This window comes from Glossina fuscipes, unplaced genomic scaffold, assembly GCF_014805625.2.
Source record: "Glossina fuscipes isolate IAEA_lab_2018 unplaced genomic scaffold, Yale_Gfus_2 0, whole genome shotgun sequence".
Lineage (NCBI taxonomy): Eukaryota > Metazoa > Arthropoda > Insecta > Diptera > Glossinidae > Glossina > Glossina fuscipes.
This window is the reverse complement of record NW_023998414.1, coordinates 8,097,541-8,104,295: the sequence shown is the minus strand read 5'-3', so window position 1 is coordinate 8,104,295 and position 6,755 is coordinate 8,097,541. Positions and strand designations below refer to the sequence as shown.

The window sequence follows — 6,755 nt, the reverse complement described above, 5'->3', positions numbered from 1 at the left end:
TGTCTGTCTGTCTGTCTGTCTGTCTGTCTGTCTGTCTGTCTGTCTGTCTGTCTGACTGTCTGCAGTAAACATTCATTTGGTCGCAAAAATGAAGCCTATCAGCTTGAAATTTGAAAAAAATCGAGACAAATCGGTCGAACCTCGGCACGACCACTATGCAACGCCGTCTGAGGTCTGCATTATTTTCGAAAGCGAAAAAGAAAACTTGCTTGAAACCACAACAGATACAAGGAGAAAAATTTGTAAATGTACGCCATGGGTGATGGATCCGTCAGTACTTGGATAAAATTTAAGCCATGCCCACACATGGGCATTTTTGTATTTTTCTTTTCTTTCTTTTTTTTTTTTTTTTTTTTTGGTTTTGGGCATAACTTACTTACTCACATTTCTAAGGTGCTAAGCTCAGTATAGAAGAGCGGCAAATAAAGGAAAAAGAAAGGATATACAAGCTATGGACGAAGAGTGTAAATAATTCACGAATAGCCTAGAGAGATCAACATATATTTTAATGCTTCAAACTAATTATGTTCCTTTCCGAAGACAAACTAAATCAAGCCGAATATGATTGAAATTTCCATTTGGCCGACATCAGCTATATTCGTCGGACTGGAGCGAAAAAGATTTTGAAACTGAACATCCCTGTAATATTGAGAACATTTTGGCAAGCTTGTGTGGTAACAGGAAGTCGACTGAGACCTTGGTTTGTATGCGTAACCTCACTGGGAATAGGAGAGAGCGGGAAGCATCTTGAAGATAAAAATTTCCATAATGTTGTGGTCTTGAGGTTGTGTTTGATACGTTTGCACTTGCAAAAGAAAAGCATTAATTATTTATGGTTTTTTCTTTCATCTCAGAAATGTAAACAAAATTTTCCAAATCGTGTGTGAGCAAACACTTTCTTGGAATATGAGCTTGTGTTTACCGTAAGTTATTCTTAGGAATTCATGAAACTATATCTGCGCATATGTCTTGTTTCTTCGAAAACGATTCAATAGAAAATGATTCGATAGAATTTATTTAATAATTTCTCTCTTTCTCTCTCTTTCTCTTATTTCTTTAATCTTTTTTGGTGCGAATTTAAGGTTTCACGTATACAGGGTGCATACAGTCAGTGACGAATAAAATTCTTCAATGCGTATACATATTTATATATATATATATATATATATATACAATTTATATATATTTTTTTTTAACTTAAGACTTAAGAAGAAATATTACAAATTGATAAAAAAAAAATAAATAAATAAATAAAACGCCTCCCGTAAACGCACGGATAGGTAGGCATTAAGAAGTTCGGCTCAAACATCAGTGCGTCGCAGGTATTTTTTGTTTATTTTGGTTTTGTTTTGTAACAATTTTGTAAATTCACACATATCGATACTTGAACGTGTTCATACATGTACTATTGTATGTGTGCACACAGGTTGTTAGACTGCAAAAAAAGTTTTATGTAAGCTTTTTATTGTATTTCATTGTTGACCTGCTTTTTTTCTCTTTTTTTTTTTTTTGTTTTTTTTTGTTTTTTTTTTTGTTTGTTTTTTAATGGTTTGATTACACATTTTTTAGAGGTTTTTTGTTTTGTCCACCCGTTACAACAATGGCAACATCAACAACGATATAATCAGAGTGACAAGCTTTGTTTATTACGATGCATAAGTTTAACAACTACAAATATTATTACTATATGCATCTAGGAGAAGAACTTAGAACGAGGGACTCCGACGAGCTACAAAATGTATTGAATTAATTGTTCTTTTCTTTATTCAGGAGGAGAGAAGGAAGAAAGAAAATATTCTGAAAATTAATTAAACAAAATAATTGAAGAAAAAATCATGACAACGATGATTAAATTATAAATCGCAATAGGAGAGGACGAGGACTGACTCTTAAACTTTTCCCAGCTTTCTTTAGCTTTGATTCTTCCCAATAACCATCATAACAACATGTGTATAGTGGCTAATAAAATGTTAAAAAAAAAGAGTATAAATAAATACATTAGAGGGTATGCCGAACACAGTGAAACAAGACGGACACACGGACAGACAAATTTAAATCCATAGATATCAATATATATAATAGACGGTGAAACAAGTATCTATCCCAAGTATTTCTGGGTGTTACGTATATCCGCTCACAACTAATACACTCCTGTGCCAAGCTACGCTCCATTAAAAGAGTTCGCAGTTGAGCTGTTAAGCAGCACATCGTCTCAGCGGGACAACTTATAAGAAACAAAAATTAACTTTGAATGCTTGGATCTTCTACGAAGACAAAGTAGTATACAAATTCGAAAGTTCACGTTTAAAAAGCAAAGCCCACAAAAGAGAGGGTACGGTTCTCTGAAAACTTGATGAATTGGACAACTCGTGTTTCTACACCCACAACGTCCTGATCGAAGCGGTATTATTCCAATTAGTCACAAGGCAATATAATCATATTTTTGATGATTTCAGAGAATACACGCGTAGTGAGTATATTTTCTTTTGGGATTTTACTTTGATCAAAAAAAACAAACACTTGCGTTATAACTGGTATTTCTTTAAGTGTACCAAGCTATTTAACCTAACGCGGGGTCAGTCAGTCAATCAATCGCTCACTCAATCACTCAGTTAGTAAGATGCTGAGTCAGTCAATCAGTCACTCAGTCAGTCGGTCAGTCAGTCACTCAGCTAGTCACTCTATCTGTCAAGTAGCCACACAGTCAGCCATTTTTCCGCTCTCTCTTTCTCTGTTTCTCTCTCTCTCTCTCTCTCTCTCTTTCTTTATTTCTCTCTCTTTCTTTATTTCTCTCTCTCCCTTTCTTTCTCTCTCTCTCTTTCTCTTTCTCTCTCTCTTTCTCTCTCTTTCTCTCTCTCTCTTTCTCTCTTTCGAATGATTGGACTTCAATTAGACACAAGTCTTTAAAACCTTAACGCTGCTTTCCTTCCGCTTTGTCGGCCGACATATAACATCCAAAAGTAAACACACCTTTTTTGAGCTTTTATTACCTTATTACACTTCCTTCGCATCCGTAAGAAAACTCCAAATCAATCCAATCACTTGCCCATGCCCATGCCCATGACAATACTATGCAGTACAGTCCAAAATTTTTCTAACGACCGAATAGTTGACTTTACTTTTCTTAACAATTCCCTTGATATGAGTAGCACGTAAGAGGACACGGAGACAAGCGCCATGATATAACGGATTATCGTTTCGTTAACAATAAACTTGGGATGGGGATATGAAATAAAAGGGCTTAGGGAGAAAGAATTGCAAAAGGAGAAAAAAATGTTATTTTTTAAGGAATCGAGTTTCTTGCAATTTCGTATATATTTAAAATGCGCCAAGCTTGTTATGTATGTATGATCGATTAAAAATAATTGAAACCAAAACTTATATTTTCAATCTTTTTTAATTAATTTGATAATAAAAAAACAAAAAAAAAAGAAAAACGCTTATGCAAAAAAAAGCAAATTCCATATAAAGTCTTGATAAATTCAAATTCAAAATGAAAAAGAATAAAAAAAGTAAAAAAGAAATATGCATCGGATTGGCATTGAAAAACCAAATGTCCGAGCAGCTTGCGGGCAAATTGCAAAACTTGACCTATCTCTCAGGGATTGAGCATTTTTTTGAGTGAAATTGTTCAAAAAAAAACTTTGAAAGGCTCACATATATGCAAATGCAATATTAAAGAGACATTGTTGAGTATTCAAGGTACGCTTAAGCTCGACATTCATTCCCTATTACAGTCCGTTCGTTCATCTCTTGCTAATAATCTTACGATCGTGGCACGCATTAATATGGAAAACTGAAAATTGTTATGCATATGTATTGAGTTGCTGGCCCCAAAGATCAAATTTAAAACGCCCTATAATTATATAGGAATACTAAATTTATTATTTCAGTTGTTGTATGTTTCTATAGAGGAGGAGGAGGAGGAGGAGGAGGAGGAGGAGTAAGCAATCAAATGCCTTATCAAGTTTACACAATATTATTCATCATCATCTTCAGGTCCGGCAGTCGAAACCTCATTCGAATATCGCTTAGTTGCAGCAAAACTTTGCAAAAACATACTTTTCCTGGGCCAAGCATACGTTAATATACATTAACGCGTGAATTACTGCATGCTCGGCCGATATGATCTTTTTCGAACTTTTACAGCTTAAACGAAATGATTATAAAGGATTTAAGTTGTAAGTTGTAATTTGTCCATTCACCTTACGTTTAAAAAAAAAAAAAAAAAAAAAAAAAAACCTCTCAACTTGTCCGATCTTATTTCAATTTGTCTCATATATATGCACATTTAAAATTTATACGTGACACGCAATATTTAAGTTAACTAATCGATAGATCTTTTTTTTTTTTTGAGTTCTATTAAATTTCAATGCAAAATACTTACAGTATCGTTAATCCGCTATAGCTTGATATTTTCGGAATTTTTTGCGTTAATATGTCGCTAAAGCGTTAGTTTAAGTTCTTTCGATATTATCTGAAATCTGTTAACGTACACTAACTACCGTTAAACCGACCTGTCTTATAAACACTGCGACACACGACTGAAAGGTGAAGGGTGATAAAACAACTTTACCAGCTTTTTTTTTTATGACAAAAGAAAAAGAAAAAAAAAAAACAAATGCAAAAGCAAAAGCAAAAACAAAAACTAGTTTTCCACCATCTATCTCCCTGCACTCCTTATTTATCATAATTCTTCAGTAAGCGTATTATTAACTTTTTGCATAGTACAACAAATAAGCTTTTGAAAGGTTTTGAAATTTAATTTACGTTTCTATATTATATTTGAAAACAGCAAAAAAAAAAAAAAAAAAAAAAAAAAAATGTTTTTTTATTTATTTATTTTATTTTTTTTTAATCTAAACCGGTACCAAAAGCTCGAATAACAATTATTTGTACAATTGTCTTTATTTTGTAGTATTATTTAAATGGTTTTTGCAAATCAATTTAAATGTTATGTAAAAAAGTATGAAATTTCAAACATAACCACATAGCCACCGTAGCAAAGAAAGGCGAAAAGGAGGAAAACAAAAAAAAAAAAACAAATGAAATATAATTGAGATAAAGCATTAACTGAATATTGTATGCACACCTATCTACCTACATAAACTATAAAAGGTATTTTGGTAGCTTAATATCAAGATTGAAAAGGAACATGAACAGAAAATTTGAACTAAAAGTTATAAACGAAATACTAACTGCATGTGGCTTCAGGCGAAGGTGGGTCGCGTACGCCCCACTCAAGAACACATTTATGTTTACTAGCGACCATTAAAACACCGATGCATATTAGTTTTAATTATACTCTTTGGAGCAGTCGTAAAGATAATATATATATATATATGAGGAGGCGACGTGGCGGCGTGTCGTGCACGGATGTCATCACATCGATTGCTGTTCGAGATCATAAAATTGGAATTTGAAATGTTAAAACTTGGCACACATCGGTATAACGATTGATTGACTTTTCGCTTAACGACGCCCTTCATTACACTTCGTATTCAAGAATTAATTACGTCCGCGCTATAAGGAGGAGAATAAGGAGCAATCTGCTGACTCGGGTTTTTTTTGATTTTTTTTTTTTTTTTTTTTTCGTCTTATAGAGATCGTATTTTTAGTTAAACACTCCTTAACACTATATATATATAATCTCTTCAAATTTTAATTCACATTTTCCTCGAAACCATCTGCCGGCCGTATTGTGCCCATTTTCAACTGCAAATTGTGTTTGCTTGTCAGCGTTTTACTTATTTTCTCTCAACTATCGTATTCCGCGATATACTTTATAAAAACAAAAACAGTAACAATAACAATAAAATCCTTTTAATATCAATTGGACGCCAAAACAAAGTTTAGTTAGTTTATGAAAATCACAAATGGAGCAAATTGAAGGCAAATGATTAATACGCCTATTATTTAATTGCAATAGTTCTTATACTTCCGAGCTTTTGGCAATCCTTCGCCCAGCAATCCAATCAAGTTGATCAATAAGAACATGTAAAAACACTATGATCTATGGTTAAGTTGAACACAAGAAAACTAGACGGACGGGAAGTGATTCTGAATCGATCGGTATAATAAAGGATGGATCTATCTATCTTCAAAAGTCTTCCAAATCGTTTTTTTTTTTTTCTTTTTTCTGAATTGATCTAAGCCTGTGTGTCTACCTGTCTGTCCTTCCGTCTAATGTCTGTCTATTGTTTGTCAGTGTTTGTGTTCCAACTAAAAATCGCAAATTTTTGATATATTTTAGTTGAAATTTGTTGTTGCATTCACCCAAGAACGAATGCTTGCTATTGAAAATGACTTGGATCGATTCATTTTTGCGAATACGAAAAAAAAAAAAATTTGCAATTTTCAAAATTTCTCGACAACAGTCGCTGGGTAATAGTATTTGGATATTCTAAATTGATTCGGTAGCGGCAATTCTGTGAACAGTCTCTCATCTAACGAGACGTTTCCATAAAATCAAATCTTCATAGATTAAAAATTTTTTTAAAACTTATGTCATTCTCTTCAAAAAATCATATTTCATTTTCGTGTACGCGTCACTAGACATCTATCTATTCGCATTCAATATCGAGCAATGTCGAACATAATTTTCCCTCTTGGGATGATGGCTTTTGATATCGAGTTAATTTTAAAAAAATGGTAGTGCACTAACGGCATTCGTTGACATATGAATTTCTTTCGATAACGAATGTCAATCAACTCTCATAATTTTCTTCTTTTTTTTTTTTTTTTGAAAATAAAAA

General features: G+C 33.0%; 1 protein-coding gene across 4 annotated transcripts in view; it reads right to left on the bottom strand.

The window, feature by feature from the left end:
* LOC119644570 (high affinity copper uptake protein 1) overlaps nt 1-6,755 on the bottom strand; it is a 54,720-nt gene that overhangs the window by 43,782 nt on the left and 4,183 nt on the right. The window contains exon 1 of one of the 4 annotated variants that reach the window (XM_038044164.1): nt 4,388-4,460. The exons of the other annotated variants lie outside the window; for them this stretch is intronic. The gene's annotated coding sequence lies outside the window, so the exon portion shown is untranslated. Of the gene's footprint in view, nt 1-4,387; nt 4,461-6,755 lie in introns of those variants that run through there. 4 annotated transcript variants of the gene reach the window in all.